Consider the following 17,877-nt stretch of genomic DNA (forward strand, 5'->3'; position numbering starts at 1 on the left):
TTTCTTCTCATTGAATGAAACGAATGTATCTGTGTATCTACCCTAACTATTGTGCATATACAGATACAAAACGGTCCTTCCTTTGTATCACCTTTTCATGTTTAGTCCTATCAGAAATGGATAATACATTGGCATCTAAAAACTATAGGTGGGTGAATTCAACAAAACAATCCAACACAGTCCAGCAGTCCTTTTTTTTTTTTTTTTGTGGAACCAGGGATTGAACTCAGGACCTTACGCTTGCCAGGGAAGTGCTTATTCTACTCAGCCATCTCCCTGGCCCCTATGCTGCAGTCCTTAATTGTAGTGGGTTATCCACAGAATTTGTTGACTTGAGCCTTTGACAGATCATCATATTAATATGGCTTTACTTTATATACCTTGTTTTCATACTTTTCTGCTGCATGGTTAAGACCAAGATAAAGCAAGACCTATATAACAAGAAATGTAACTTTTGTATCTGATAAGGTCAGTCAACAAACCTCTGGATTTATTCTGTAACCCTGTACCTCAGTTTGCAGATCCTTTGTCAGTGTCAGCCATGTGGATGAGTCATGGCCATTGCTTGACCAATTTGCTCTCTGTGAAAGCCTGAGAGAAAGTTTTCTCTCCAAGTGCCTCTCCTTAAGCACACTTTGCATCATTGATCACCTTGCTCTGTGGCCCCATAATCTCTTTGATCAGAAGATTTAGGATACAACTGAGTTACATGATGTTACAGTAAAAAGTCTCCTTTTTCCCGAGTCTTCACTGACCTTGAAAGGCTAGAGTCAAACTATTGGCTGTCGTTACAGCCCGTCTATTTCTCTAAATTTTGGACTGCAAACTTAGGTTGTTAACCCTCAAGAAGAGAAGCATATTATTACCCTACATCTTATGTGATTGGATTTAACTTCATTATCTGAATATCAAACATCTTAGGCATAACATGGAACAGGTATTTTGCATCAAGTATTTATATGTTAAACAATAAGTCCCTACAGAATATGGAGATAAGAATTTAAAATTGAAAAATAAACACTATGAATAAACAATTACATATGTCTACACAGAAATTTATAAATCTTACCATATACAGCATTGCAGCAGGATAGTCCTGTGACCTTTTTTGTTTTCTTGTGTCTTTTTTTCATTTATTACCCATTTAGATAAAAAAAAAAATTTTGCTTGTGAGACAGTATGGTAAAAGTTGGTATGTCATGACAAGAAGTACATATTTAGAAGACCAGAATGACATGCATTCCAAGCATGACCCTTGTATTACACATTGCTATCTTTAGTGCAGTTGCTTGGTTCAGAGGTGTAGATAGCCAGGTTGAGAATCCTAACAATTAACTGCTAGTTTCAAAAACCTATTGATGTTCCTCAGGATCATTGCCTTATCCATCTTGCATGTATAAATGTATGGTTTGTTCCTGTCCAGTTTCTCAGTTTTTCTCCTTGCCCTCTCCTTGTTCTCCAAACTTCAAGTTCTTGCTTTCCTTTTAATTGTGTTATAATTTTCTGTTTGTATTTCTACTTTTGAGCTCTTATTTTAGGGAGACTATATGATTTTAACACAATTGGGTCTTGTTTATTAATATTAAAATTGCCATCTTCAGTACAGTTGCTTAGTTCACAGGTGTCAGCATATAGAGTAAGTCAGGGTGAGAATCCTTCCAAATAACTGCTAGATTTGAAAATCTGAAGATGCTCAGGATCATTGCCTTATCCATCTTGTACATATAACTGTATGGCTTGACATATTCATGTTTCCTACCTCCTCTCCTTGCTTTCTCTTCACTATCTAGTCCTCAAGTTCATGTGGTCCTTTTAATTGTATTATACCTCTATATTTATATTTCTTCTTTTGAGTTTTTTTGCTAGAGAGACTATACAATATTTACACATGTAGGTCTGGTTTATTCCACTTATGAGTATATCTTCAAGTGGCATCCACTTCACTATAAATGCTTCAAGTTTATTATTCTTTATAGCTGAGTAATACTCCATTGTATAAAACTAACCCATTATTTTCAACAATTCCTAATGTGATGGTTATCTTGGTTGTTTCCAAGATTTGGATATCACAAATTGTGCTGCTATAAACATAGATATACATATATCCCTATGATATGACGTTTTCAGTACCTCTCAGAAAATTCCCAGTAGGAAGATAGCTGAAAATCTCAGTCATAATTTTTGAAGGAGTCTCCAAACTGATTTCCATACTGGTTGCACAAATCTATATTCCCAACAGCAGGGGAGAAGAGTTCCTTTTCCCCAGAGCCTCTCCAATATTTGTTGTTGGTTGATTTCTTTATGATAGTCATTCTTTCTGCGGTGAGATGGCATCTCAGTGTTGTTTTAATTTGCATTTCAGGGATGGCTAGTGATCATTTTTTCACATAATTATTGACATAATTATGACAATAATTATTGACATAATTATTGATATTTTTTCACATAATTATTTCACATAATTATAGGCTTCAATTTCGTCCTCTGAGAAGTGTGTTTTTGTCTCAGATGCCCATTTCTGGAATCGGTCTTTAAATATTGGGGCCCTAATGTTTGTTAGTTCTTTATAAATTCCAGAGAGCAGACCTTTGTTTGAGTGCTTTTTAGTTAGGATTTTTCTGAAATTTGTGGGTTTTCCTTTAATTTTGTTGGTAATTCCTTTGGACGTGCAAAAATTTCTCAATAAGTTTTGGTACCAGTTGTCAGTTCTTTCAAGTGTTACCCATGTGATTTGATTTTTGTTCATGAAGTCTTTGCCTACCCATTTGTCTTCAAGTGTTCCTCCTACTTGCTCTTCCATGAGATTTAGAGTTTCTGTTTTAATGCTTAGAACTTTAATCTATTTTAACTTTAGCTTAGTGCATGGTGATAGACCTGGGTCACATTTTTGTTTTCGGCATGTAGAAAGCCAATTTTCCCAACACCTTTTGTTTAAAGGGGCTATCTTTCTTCCAGTAAGTATGTTTGGCCACTTTGTTGAAGATCAGGTGGCTGAGTGTGTTCATAGAGCGCTCTGCATCTTTGGATCTGTTCCATTGGTCCTCAGGTCTATTTCTTTGCCAATAGCATGCTGATTTTATCACAGTAGTTTCACAGTATAATTTCTAGACAGGAATTGTAATGTCTCCTGCCTTGTCTTTGTTGGCCATGATTGCCTTTAGTATTCTAGGTCTATTATAGGTACAAATAAATATTAGGAACTATTTCTCTAGGTCTGTGAGGTATGTTGCTGGTAGTTTTATAAGGCTTGCATTAAATCTGTACAATAATTTTGGGAGTATGGACATCTTCACAATATTTTTTCTTCCTATCCAGGAGCAGGGAATATTTTTCCATTTTCTGAAATCCTCTATGATTTTTTCAGAGTACAGTAATTTTCCGTGAATAATGCTTGACTTCTTTGGTTAAGTGAATTCCAAAGTGTTTCATTTTCTGCTGTGCTATTGTACAAGTTATTGTTTCTCTAATTTTGCTCTCAGTGTGTTTCGTATATGTGTAGAGGAATGGTATTGACTTTTGAGTATTTACTTTGTATCATGCTATGGTACTGAATTTGTGCATAAATTCTAGTAGCTTCTTGGAATTTTTTTGCTCGTCAAAGAAATTATCATGTGATCTTCAAATAATGATATTTTAACTTCTTCTTTACGTATTCTTATTCTTTTCATTTCTCTCTCTTGTCTAATGGCTCTAGCTAATGATCCCAAAACTATATTGACTAGTAGGGATGATATAGGACATCCTTGTCTTGTACCAGATCTGAGAGTAAAAGATATCAGTTTTTCCCCATTTACAATTACATTACCCATTGGGTTCTCATAGATGGCTTTTATCAAATTGAAGTAGAGGCCTTCTATGCCATTTTTTCATAGGACTTTGAATATGAATGAGTGTTGGACATTGTCAAAAGCCTTTTCTACATCAATTAAGATGATCATGATTTTTTAGATTTTGCTCTATTGATATAGTGTATTACATTTGTAGATTTTTGAATATTGAACCATCCTTGCATCCTGGGATAAATCCTACCTGTTCATGGTGTATGATCTTCTTCATGATTTGCTGTATTTAACTTGCTAGGATTTTATTGACGATGTTTGCATCTATGTTCATGAGGGAGATTGGCCCGTAGTTCTCCTTTTTAATTGTGTCTTTCCCTGATTTTGGTATCAGTACAATACTTGCCTCCAGGAATGTTTTTGGGAGAATTCTTTCCTTTTCAACTTCATTAAAGAGTTTGAGGAGTGTAGAGATCATATCCTCAATAAATTTTTTTGTAGAATTTGGCTGTGAATCCATCAGGATCTGGACTTTTCATTGTCGGCAGGCTTTTTATTATATTTTCTATTTTGTTGGTTGTTATTGGGTTGCTGAGAGATTTTATACCTTATTATTCAGTTTTGGTAATTTGTACCATTCTAGGAACCTTTTCATTTCTTCTGTGTCTTCTATTCTGTGAGAGTAAAGGTTCTCGAAGTAGCTATTGATAATCTCCTGAATTTCCACTAGGTCTGTGGTGATTACACCCTTTTCTTTCCTTATTGCTTGTATTTAATTTTTTTCTATCCTCTTTGATGAGGTTAGCTAGGAGCTCATAAATTTTATTTAGTCTTTCAAATAACCAGCTTTTTCTTTCGTTAATTCTTTCAACTGTTTTCTTCGACTCAACTGAATTAATTTCTGCCCTAAACTTTGTAATTTCTTCCTACCTTTGGGCTCTTGGTATTGTTTGCTCTTACTTTTCTAGATGTCAGAGGTGCTGCATTAGGGTGTTTTTTGTCCTGATCTGTTTTCCTAATGGGTGAGTTCACAGCTATGAATTTCCCTCTGAGAACTTCTTTCATCACATCCCATAAATTACAATAAGTTGAGCTTGAATTTTCATTGAATTCTAGATATTGTTGAAATTCTTTTTTAGTTTCATCTGTGAACCACTGACTCCCGAGTAGGATATTGTTTAATTTCCAAGTATTTAGGGCTTTTTCTGGTTTCTTTTTTCATTTATTTCCAGTTTCACTGCACTGTGGTCTGATAATATGCATAGGATAATTTCTGTTTTCTTGCATATACTTAAGCATGACTATGGAATAATATGTGGTATATTTTAGAAAATGACCCATGTGTATCTGAAAAGAATACGTATTCAGCTATAACTGGGTGGAACACTCTGTATATGTCCACTACATCCATTTGTTCCAAGCTCTGGTTCAGTTCTGCTAATTCTTTGCTAATTTCTTGTCTGGTTGACCTATGTTTTTGAGATAAGGGGGTGTTGAACTCTCCTGTTAAGATTGTGGACTTTGATATTAGGTTTTTCATGTCCATATAAGACAAATCTTATATAGTTGTGTGCTCCCGTGTTTGACACATACATATTTGTGAGTGTTACCTCTTCCTGTTGAATTTTTCCCCTAATCAGTATATAATAGGCTTTTTTATTTCGTTTGATCATTCTTGGTTTGAAGTTGATACTGTCTGAAAACAGAATTGCTACCCCTGCTTTTTTCTGAGGTGCTGGGGCATGTAGCATTGTTTTCCATCCTTTGACTTTAAGCCTATGAATTTCTTTTTGAGTTAAGTGTGTTTCTTTTATACAGCATATTGTTAGATTTTGTTTCCTAATCCAATATGCCAGTCTATTTCTCTTAAATAGTGAATTGAGTCCATTTACAATGATAGTTATAATTGCGATGTGTTGACTTACAATTGACATGTTATTTGCCTGCTGTTGTTTACTCCTTTTTGTCCTGTGCTTAACTGTATGCCCTATTTAGTGGATTCTTTCTGTTTTTCCTCATGGAATTCTGATCATTTTTTCCCTCTCTAGAACACCTTTCAGTAGCCTGTGTAGGGTTGGCTTTGTCATCATGAAATTCTTTAGTTGTTCTTTGTCATGGAAGTATTTCAGTTCTCCATCATTTTTTTTTGTTATCTAGCACAGAGCAACAGAAAATACATTTATTTGACAGAGCTATAAACTTGGTAATTAAGGGTTCTTTCACAGTTTAATGATAAGCACATATTTTTACAAGATACGTCTTTTTTAATGTTTTAGGCTCTTTATTTTTTTCATAATATCATTGATAAACAAATAGTAATGAGAGTGTCAAATCAAATCGCTAGGACAGTTTCAATAATTAACACACTGCATACATTGTTCTTAGTGGTTAATTGCTGTACAAGATGCAGACTTGAGATCCTATTTACAAACACTATTAGAACAAATCATTCTATTCATTAAGAGAATGTCTCCATCAAATTTGAAAGAGAGTTTTGCAGGGTACAGTGGTCTGGGCTGGAATTTGTTTTTATAGAGGACTTGAAGTACTCTACTCCATGCTCTTCTTGCATTCATGGTTTGTGAAGAGAAGTTGACTGTAATTCTGATGGATTTTCCTTTGAATATGAAATGTTTCTTGTTCTCTAGAGGCTTTTAGTATATTGTTTTTGTGCTGGATTTTTTTTCTTGATTATTATATGTCTCATTGTGTTTTTAATTGGGTTGAAGTTATTTGGCATTCTTTATGGATCGGTTTCCTGAATGTCAGATTGTTTCCTCATATTTGGGAAGTTTTCTGCTATTACTTCTCCCCATATACTTTTTATATTATTTGTATTGACTCCTTCACATTCATGCCTATTAGTCTCACATTGTTCATATTTGTATCATTTTGCAGGTGATCAATTATTTTCTCCTGCATCCTACTTGTTTTTCAGAGATACTTTCTTATCTTTTCACTAGGTGCCCTAGTGTCTTCAAGATCTGAAACTAGATCTCCCCTTTCTATCAAACGTTTTTGTAGGTTTGCGTTTGAGATTTTAAGTTTCTCTATATCTCTTTCACTCTGCTTCATGAGATCTATTTATTTCCTGTATTGCTCATTCAATTATTCCGTCATATTTCTAATCTCCTCAATTTTTTATCAATGTCTTATTAGAAGCAGTTATTATTTCTTTTACTGCAGTTTTTTTTTCAGATTTGATTTCTTCCATATATTTCTGCATTTAATTCTTTATTTCAGACTCTATAAATGAGAGTTATTTTTTTTCAGAAATTAATTTGCTTTCAGTTCCTCTATACTTTTCTGCTGTCATTTCTTTACTTCCAAAGCTGTTAATTGATTCATTTCAGCTGAGCTAGTGTCCTCTGTACTTGTTTTGGTTAGCCATTGGGTTTCCCCCATATGTTTCCATATTTCATTCCTTACTTCAGATGCTATGAATTCAGAGATTTGGTTTTTTATATCAGAAATTAATTCTGCTCTGAGCTCCTCGATACGTTTCTACTGTTGTTTCTTTACTTCCAATGTTGTTAATTCGTTCATTTCAGATGAGCTAGTGTCCTCTGCACTTGTTCTGGCTGGGCTCATGGTTTGAGAATGCATTTTGCTCCTTGTCTTTGTCATTTTGTATGGCACTGACCTCTCACCTTTGGTATAGAGCTTTGGTGCAGCTATAACTTTAGCACCTACTGAAATTTGGGTGCAGATTATTAAGTTTGATTTTATCCAGTTATGCCTGGCCTGGGTCTATCTGTTATGTTCAGCTCCATCCTGCTGCATCCCTTGGAAGTGAACCTGTTGTGCCCCTCTGACACAACAATGAACCTGTGGTGCCCCTCTGTTGTGCCACTGGCCTAGAGGCACAAGGGAGTGGAGAAACTCTCCCACACACTACCTGGATCTGGGCTTGGGCTGCATCTTGGAGTCCCAAGAGCTTCCCAGACATTCTCAATCACTCAGCGTGCATGGAGGCTGGGCTCTGGAGGGTTGGAGGGTTCCAGAAGGCACGGTAGAGGGTCTCACTCACATGGCTTTTCTGAGTTTTGGGCCGGAGATTTCCCACAGGCTCAAGGAAGCTCGAAACTCTCCCACACATTCACAAAGCCTAAATGGATTTCTTGCATATGAAAAATGTGAAAATTATTCCTTGATTTATGAGGTACAGAATGATTATTGTGTTAGCAGTCATAAAAACATATTGATCTTAGTTTATATCCTCAGAGCTCTTGAGTGACATGTTGTTTTGTGAATGATCAGTTATTTTTTTATACTAACATATATTGTGGTTTCATTTAAAATCTATTTTCATGATATTTTTCAATGCCTCACAAATTTCACTTTGGTTTAGGGTTTCAAGGAAGTTTCTGTTACTCTCTAAAAATCAATATAATCATAAACCATATTCTACAACTTTAATATACCAAAATTAAAAATGTATAACAATATTATGATTGAAATAGTGTATATACTTGTTTTAAAAGAGGTACTATGCCTGCATCTCATTTTATTTTACATTACATTATTGTGCTTTACAAACATTGCATTGTTTATGAATCAAAGGTTTGTGACAACCCCACTATGAACAATTTGTCAACGTCAATATCCCTATCTCACATGCTCACTTCAAATCTCTGGGCCAACTTTAGAAATTGTCACAATATTTCAAAATTATTATTATATCTATATCTATATATACATATATATGTAAATTTTGATATTGCAATTTTTGGGAATGTCACAAACTGTGATCATATGTGTAAAAAATGATTAACTTTTTATTATACTACCACCTGGCCTTTTCCCATTTTCTCTCTTTCCTCTCTCCCCTGCCTTCATCTCTCTCTCTCTCTCTCTCTCTCTCTCTCTCTCTCTCTCTCTCTCTCATCCACCCATCAGGACTCATCATTTCATAATGTTAGCCAGCCCATAACCCTGAAATGACCTCCAAGTGAAAGGATACATCACACCTTTTTCATTCTAAAGCAATATGTTGGAATACTATAGCTTAATGAGGAAGACATGTCAAAAGCTAATAGAAACCAAAAGCCAGGCTTCTTGTATCAAACAATGAAACTGTTATTGGAAAGGAAATGGCTTTATTTGTGATATGAAGCAAGCTTTAGAAGTCTGAATATAAGATCAAATCAGTGACAATATGCCCTTAAACTAATGTTTAATCCAGACATTAGTTCCTTTCAATTCTGTGAAGGCTGAGAGAATGAAGAAACAGCAGAAGAAATATCTGAGAAAACCAAATGCTGTCATGAAGTTTAAAAAGAAATCATTTCCATAACTTAAAGTGCAAGTTGAACAGCAAGTGCTGATGTAGAAGCCGCAGCAAGTTATCCAGAATATCTACCTAAGGAAATTGATGAATTTGGCTACATTATATAAAGATTTTCAGTGTAGATAAAACAGCCATATATTGGAAAAGATACTTTCCAGGGCTTTGTAGATAGAAAGAAAAAAATCAATGCCAGACTCCAAAGCTTCAGAGAACACGCTGACACTCTCATTAGAAGCTAATGTACCTAATGTCTGTAAGTGAAAGGCAATGCTCATTTACCATTTTGAAAATCCTAGCACACTTAAGAATTACACCATATCTACTCTGCCTGTGCTTTATAGATGGAACAAGAAAACCTGGATGACAATACATCTGTTTACAACATGGATTACTAAAGATTTTAAGTACACTGTGGAGACCTATTGCTCTGCAAAAAGAATCGTTTCAAAATGTTACTGTTCATTCACAGAGAACCTTATCACTCAAGAGGCCTGAGGATGTAAAGTAACATCAATGTTGTTTTATGTCTGCTAACCCAACAGCCATTCTGCAGCCCATAGATCAAGAAACAATTTTCAAGTTCTTCTTATGCAAGAAATGCATTTAATAAGGTTACAGAGCTTTGCTATGATTTTTAATAGATCTGGATAAAAAAAAAATTGTAAGCTTTCTGAAAAGTGTTCAAAATGTTAGATGCCATAAAAGATATTCACAATTCTTGAGAGGAGGTAAAAAAATGTCAACATTGACGAATTTAGAAGAAATTAACCAAAAAATTTTGTGGTTGACTTTGGGGGATGAATACCAGAGATGAACTACCTGCAGATGTGTCATACTGAGATGTTATATGACAAAATCTACCAAAAAAAACCCATTTCGAATTATTGATTACTGAAACCAGCTACACTTGATCATAGTATATTTTTATTTTCACACAGGTTTATTCTACATATTAGTATTTCTTCAAGAATTTTACTAGTCATATTCTACAGTTTTTCCACCTCTAAGAGATTTTGCAAGTGATCTTAGATGTCTTTAATAAATTTCAGCATTTTTCTAAAAATAAAGATATTTTTAAAATATTAAACTAACCTATTTGTCAAAAACTTGAGGTTTGCTTGTAAAATCATCATCCCAATGTTACTTTCCATGGAAGATTTTAAATCACATTATTAATCATGTTAACAATAGGTCTTTCTAAAGTTGTGCTATATTTTCTGAAAAATTATGTAATTCCTTTAGATAATTGTCAAAATTGTTGGAATAATAGTGCATTGTTATAAAATTATAGTTACTTTAAGGATTTGTCTATATTAAATTTATCATAATTCCATTCCTAATTTTACTATGACTTCCTCTTTTGTCTTTTTCGAAATTGTAAGACATAAAATTATTTTGACAAATGCTGCACTTTTAAATTTCTTTATCATTATTTCCTGGTTTGTTTAATTTGACTTTTACATATTTTATCTATAATAGTGTCTTTCTTCTATAATCTTTTGTCCCATTTGTGTTTTAATTTCTTTAGTTTTGATACTGTCTTAAGCTTTTCTTTTCTATTTTCTTTCTTAACTTCCAAAGATATATTTTGGACTTTTTAAAAATTTACTTTTATTTTACTAGTTCATAAATTACACACAGTTATACTAGAGATCTTTTGGTGTAAGTTTCATGCATTTTTATAGCATTTACTATCATTTTACTTGACAAATGAGAAGTGAGCCTTCAGGCAAGACTCAATAGTGATAAGGCTGGAAGGAGGGAACTTTTTGGATGCAAAGGAACCTCATTTACCATTACTGAAGTGCACAGAGGAGTTGCTCAAATGCTGAATAGAAGCAACCAACTAAATAAGTACTTGGGAGAATGAGAGGGACATACACTTTGGTTTAAAAAAATCCATTTTGAAATGAGAGACTTATAGGTCAAACAAAGCATGAACATAAGAGTTTAAAAGAGCTGAGGCAATGCAAAAGGATGCCCCACAGGGCCTCAGCAACAGCCCACCATGAAAACAGCCATTTTGAGAAATTCTTCAATAGCTTGCAGAATCCAAGCAGTGCCGCATGTTCAAGTCAAACAGAGCAGACTTGAGGCACATGAACCCCTTGTCTCTTCTCTTCTTCAAAGGACACTACAGCCTGGCAGAAATTTTCACACACAAGGCATGAGTTAACAGGGAGCTGTTCCTTCCCTCCACCCAGCCACTTATTAATTCTCAGACTCTGAGCAAATAAGCAAGCAGCTGCTGTCTGTTTGGCGGGTCTTCAATGATGGATCATGGCTAATTGGGTTTCAAAATTTGTCTCTTATCTATACATCAAATTCTTTTTCACTTGCTTGGGAATTGTCTGCTCTTGCTTCTGTGAACAGGGTGTTATATCCTTTGTACTGTATCCTGATTTTTCATTAATTCTAATTAATCTCTTATCATTCTTTTCATCACCTGGCAGTTGTCATATGGATTTTTGTGGTCCCTTGTTATTTATAATCGGGACAAGAATAATTAAAAAAGGAATGTTAATGAGGATGAAAGAATTAAGATATACTAGGCACAGTTACAAATTCATTATGATGGACATCATCATTATGTATGTAAAAATGTATCAACAAAATAATTTTTCAAAATAAATTGCACACAATTTCTGTCATGTTCCGGGAACCCCCAGACCCAGTCCAAGACGAGGCCTGGTGAATGTGCAAGAGAGCTTCCAGCTACTATGAACCAGCAGGAACTACTGGTCCCACTACAGGTGCAGCGTGGGTGAGACCCACTTCCACGCCCTTGGGACGGCCCCCACCACTCTGCAGCACCTCCACCACCCTGCCCACTGAGTAGGAATTTCTGCAGCATTCCAGGAACCCCCAGACCTAGTCTTGGACCAGGCATTGTGAGTGCGTGGGAGAACTTCCGGCGCCATGAGGAATGTCACAGCTGTGAAATCACACATTAGGAAAAAAGAATGGTAACAAATAAATACCATAATGCTGCACCTTCAAAAACTAGAAAAGGAACAGCAAAACCAAACCCAGAGCCGAAAGACAGGAATAAATCATAAAGATTAGAGCAGAAATTAATTCAATGGGGATGCAGAAAACAATTCAAAGATTTAAAAAAGCAAAAAGCTGGTTCTTTGAAAGATTAAATAAAATCGATAAGTCCCTAGCTGACCTCATCAAAAAGAGAAAAGTAAAAATTCAAATACAAGCAATAAGGAATGAAAAGGGTGTAATTATCACAGACCCAGTGGAAATTAAGAAGATTATCAATAGCTACTTAGAGAATCTTTTCTCTCACAGAATAGAAGACACTGAAGAAATGGACAGATTCCTACAAATGTACACATAACCACAACTGAATCGACAAGATATAACCACTCTCAATAACACAATAACAGCCAATGAAAAACGAGATGTAATTAAAAACCTACCGACAAAGAAAAGTCCAGGTCAGGATGGATTCACAGGTGAACTCTACAAGACATTTACAGAAGTTGTAGTCCCTATACTCCTCAAACTATTCCATGAAATTGAAAAGGAAGCAAACTTCCCAGAATCATTTCTAGAGGCCAGTATTATACTGATGCCAAAACAAGGGAAAGATGCAACTAAGAAAGAGAATTACAGGCCAATCTCCCGCATGAACATAGATGTCAAAATCCTCAATAAAATCCTAGAAAGTAGAATACAGCAAATTATCAAGAAGATCATTCACCATGACCAGGAAGGATTCATCCCAGGGATGCAAGGATAGTTCAATATTCAAGAATCCATAAATGTAATACACTATATCAATAGAGCTAAAACTAAAAACCACATGGTCTTCTTAATTGATGCAGAAAAGGCTTTTGACAAAGTCCAACACTCATTCATATACACAGTCCTAACGAAAATTGGAATAGATGGCCTCTACTTCAATCTGGTAAAAGCCATTTATGAAAACTCAACAGATAACATAATCCAAAATGGTGAAAACCTGAAATTTTAACCCTTATATCTGGTACAAGACAAGGATGTCCTCTATCACCCCTCCTATTCAATATAGTTCTGGAATCATTAGCTGGAGCCATTAGACAAGAGAAAGAAATAAAAGGAAGAAGAATAGGAAAAGAAGACGTTGAATTATCTTTATTTGCAGATGACATGATACTTCACTTGGAAGACCCAAAAAGAAGCTCCTAGACTTAATACAGAAATTCAGTAGCATAGCAGGTTATAAAGTCAATACCTAAAAGTCAATAGCATTCCTCTACACAGACAACAAACACACTGAGAGGGAAATTATAGAACAATACCTTTTACAATAGCACCAAGGAAAATAAAATACTTTGGAATTAACCTAACTAAAGAAGTCAAAGATCTTTTCAAGGAAAATTACAGAAAAAAGAAAAAAGAGATTGCAGAGGATTTCAGAAAATGGAAAGATATTCCATGCTCCTGGATAGCAAGAAACAACATTGTAAAGATGGCCATACTCCCAACATTGCTGAACAGATTTAATGCAGTCCCTATCAGACTACCACCAACATACCTTACAGAGGTAGAGAAATCATTCCTAAAATTTATCTGGAATGCAGAAAGAACTAGAAGAGCAAAGGCAATCCTGAGCAATAAAGACAAGAAGGGAAGAATTGCAATTCCTGACTTGAAATTATACTACAAGGCTACTGTGGTAAAATCAGCACGTTATTGGCAAAAAATTGACCTGAGGGGGAAACTACCCGCTCTGGCCCCCCTGCTATCTCTCTCTTGGACAGGAGCTTTCTTTCTCTCAAGAATACATATTCTGCTCATAAAAAATTACCTGAGGATCAGTGGAATAGATTAGAAGACGCTGACACACTATGAACACACTTGGCCATCTTACCTTTGACAAAGGGGCAAAACATACTCATTGGAAGAAAGAAAGACTCTTTATCAAATGGTGTTGGAAAAACTGGCTCTGTACGTGTCAAAAATTAAAACTAGAACCAGGTCTATCACCATGCACTAAACTAAAGTCAAAATGGATTAAAGATCTAAACATTAAAGCAGAGACACTAAATCTCCTGGAAGAGAAAGTAGGAGGAACTCTTGAAGACATAAGGGTAGGCAAAGACTTCATGAACAGAAATCAAATCACAAGGGAAACACTTGAAAGAATTAACAACAGGGACTTACTCTTACTGAGAAGTTTTTTCACGCCAAAAGAAATTACCAAGAAAGTAAAAAGGCAACACACAAATTTGGAAAAAAATCATGAGAAATAAGTACTCAGACAAAGGTCTGCTCTCTAGAATTTATAAAGAACTAAAAAACACTAGGGCCCCGAAATTTAAAGACCAAATCCAGAAATGGGCATTGGAGATGAACACATGCTTCTCAGAGGATGAAATTAAGCGAATAAATATATGAAATTATGCTCTGAATCATGAGCCATCCGCTAAATTCAAATTAAAACAACATTGAGATATCAATTAACCATTAGGAAGAATGTATGCAATGTGTGAATTATTGAAACTGTCCTACCAATTTGATTTGAAACTGTCTCATTGCTATTTGTTTATCAATAAAATTATGGGGAAAATTAGATAAGTAAATAAAATTAAAACAAAAGAGATATCATCTCACCCCAGAAAGAATGGCTACCCTAAAGAAATCACGCAACAAAATATGTTGGAGAGGCTGTGGGAAAAAGGAACCCTTATCCACTGCTGGTGGGAATGTAGACTGGTTCAACCGTTATGGAAATCAGTGTGGAGACTCCTTAGAAATGTTGGACTGGAAATCCCATTTAAACCAGCTATTCCTCTACAGAAAATTCTCCCGAAGGATCTGAAAACATCATATCATAGGGATATAGTTGTGCCTATGTTTATAACAGCACAATTCTTGATATCAAAACCTTGGAAACAATCAAGATGCCTATCACCTGAGGAATGGTTGAAAAAGACATGGTACTTTTACACAATGGAGTATTATTCAGCTATTAAGAATGATAAACTGGAAGCCTTTATATTGAAATGGATGCCACTTGAAAATATACACATAAGTGAAATAAACCGGACACACATTTGTAAATATCATATAGTTTCTCTAGTATAAGAACTCAAAAGAAGAAATGTAAATAGAAAGGTATAATGCAAGTAAAAGGAAAGCAGGATCTTGGGGACTAATCAAGAGAAGTAAAGGACACGAGCTAGAAAACATGACAATGTCAAGCCACACAATTATATGCAGAAGGTGGTCAAGGCAATGATAAATCCTGAGGGGATTTCACTGACCTTGTCAGACCCAAAAGCTGCAACTCTTGTTGCATAGGTCCTGCTTTACCTTGGTCTTAACCATCCAGCAGAAAGGTATAAATATGAAATATGAAAAGTAAAGCCATGCTGTTATGTTGAGCTGTAGGGGACTCAGGTCAACAATTTCTGACATTGCCAGTCAAGCGGAAGACCCAATACTATTATGCACTACTGGACTCTTTTAGAATATTTTCCCGAGTTTACACACCTATAATATTCAAATAATGGAACTGAACAAAGAAAGGGGATACAAATGAATGTCCATTTTGTATCTGTGTATTCCAAGTGGTTAGGATAGATACATAGTTGCATTCTCCTAATGAATGGACAGATTTGTTCTAATGGTGTTTTTAAATAGGATAGCATGTCCACATCTTTTACAGCAATTAACCAGTAGGAAGAATGTATTCAATGTGTTAATTATTGAAACTGTCCTACCAATTTGGTTTGAAACTGTCTCGTTGGTATTTGTTTCTTCAAAAAATTATGGAAAAAATAAATTGCACAAAGATGAAAAGTATTTTAAAATATCACTTGTTTAGAACCTGAAAGTACACAGAAATTTGGACCATAAAGCACAATGAAAACAGGTAGACAATATGACATTGCTAGAAAATAATGACTTGTCAAAAATAACTTACCTACGTTTTCTGTTTTCTTAGATTATGAAGTTCATTTTGGTCAGATCTGGGAGATATACTAAGGTGCTTGTGTAGCAGTCTCAAATATGTGATATTTTTCCTCCCAAGTATGATCTGCATTACTTTCACTGGTATAGTAGAGTATTCTAGCCTGTATAACTTAGAACAACAGAAATTTACTGGATTACATTTCTTTTTTTATATTTTTCTTTTTATTGGAACTTTGTTCTGCAGAATGTTTGAATTTATTATAGAGACATTGTACATGAGCATAACTCATCTTAATTTTGATGTGTCAGGGTCGGTCAAATAGCTCAGTGGTTTAAAAGTGCCTACATATAGGCACAGGCCCCAGAGAGCACTGAGACAGCAATTCAGACTAGGTGTAGTGGCATGAACCTGTAATCCCTTCTCTTGGGAGGCTGTAAATAGGCAGATTACTACAAGTGCAATCTAGTAGTAAGATCATGAACACCCTGTAGACTCTTGCCTAAAATACAGAAAAAAATTAATTTTGATGTGTCACCCACTTCCCTTTCCATCTATTCATGCTTTTTTTACATTTTCTTTCAATTACAAAAGGTATAGTTCTTTCTCTTGAACTGCTTTTAAAATAAGATTCATTCTTCTTCTTTCGTCATCCCCATTCCCTCCATTTTCTTTCTCCCCTTCATAACTGACAAAAAAAATCTTGTTTCCCATCATCTTTTGCTTGTTTTTATTTGTATTTATACTCTGCGTTTTTTTTTTTTTTTTTTTTTTTTTTTTTTTTTTTTTTTGGTGGAACTGGGATTGAATTTAGGCCTTTGTGCTTGCCAGGGAAGCGTTTAGTCTACTGAGTCACCTCCCTGGCCCCTACTCTGAGTTTCTCATATAACAAAATTATGCAATAGTTAAACTAGTGTGTATGACTTATTTAATTTACTGTTATGATATCAAGTTGCATCCAATTACCTACAAATGCCTCGTTTTTCCCTCTTTATGTCAGAGTCATACTTTGTTGTATATACATACATACCACATTTTCGTTGTGAACTCATATGTCAATGGACTAATAGCCTGTTCCCAAAATTTAGTTATTACAAATGGTACACATATATTATGCTAATATAATGATACAAACTCTTGGGAAGCTACATACAAGAGGAACAGATGATCAAATGGAATTTCTTGTTTTAGTTCATTGAAGAATCTCCATAATTGTTCATTTAGGAGTCCTTTGCTGGCTATTTTGAGGTCTCCTAAGTAGAGAATAATGTCATCAACAAATAATAATTATTTAATTTCATCCTTTCTACTCCACATCATTTATTTGTCTTCTTCTTGTCTAATTTCTCTGGCTAAACTTTGAGAAATACATTAAAATATATTGGTGTTAGAGAGTGTCCTTATCTTGTTCCTGATTTTAGAGGGAAAATTTTGAATTTTACACCATTTAGTGTGATGGTTGCCATTAGTTTGTTAAAGATTACATTTTTCAGTTTGTGATAAAGATTTTCTATTCATATTTTTTCAGGGTGTGTATTATGAATGAACACTGGTTTCTGTGAAATGTTTTTCTGCATCTATTGAAATGATGATGTGGTTCTTGTCCTTGCTTCTGTTTATGTAATGTATTACATTTATTCATTTCCATATGTTGAAACATCTCTATTTTCCTGGAGGGAATATGATACTGTCATTGTGTATAAACTTTTTGATGAATTGTTGCATTCTATTTGGCAGTATCTTATTGAATATTTTTGCATCCATCTTGATTAGAGATTGGCCTGTAGTTATTTTTTTCACTTAGGTTCTTTTCTAATGTTGGCATTAGGACAATGCTTGTTTCCAGGAATGCTTGGAAGTACTACCTTCCTTTGCAATTCATTAAAGAGTGAGGA

Source organism: Octodon degus, unplaced genomic scaffold, assembly GCF_000260255.1.
Source record: "Octodon degus isolate 3935 unplaced genomic scaffold, OctDeg1.0 scaffold00041, whole genome shotgun sequence".
Taxonomy (NCBI): Eukaryota; Metazoa; Chordata; class Mammalia; order Rodentia; family Octodontidae; genus Octodon; species Octodon degus.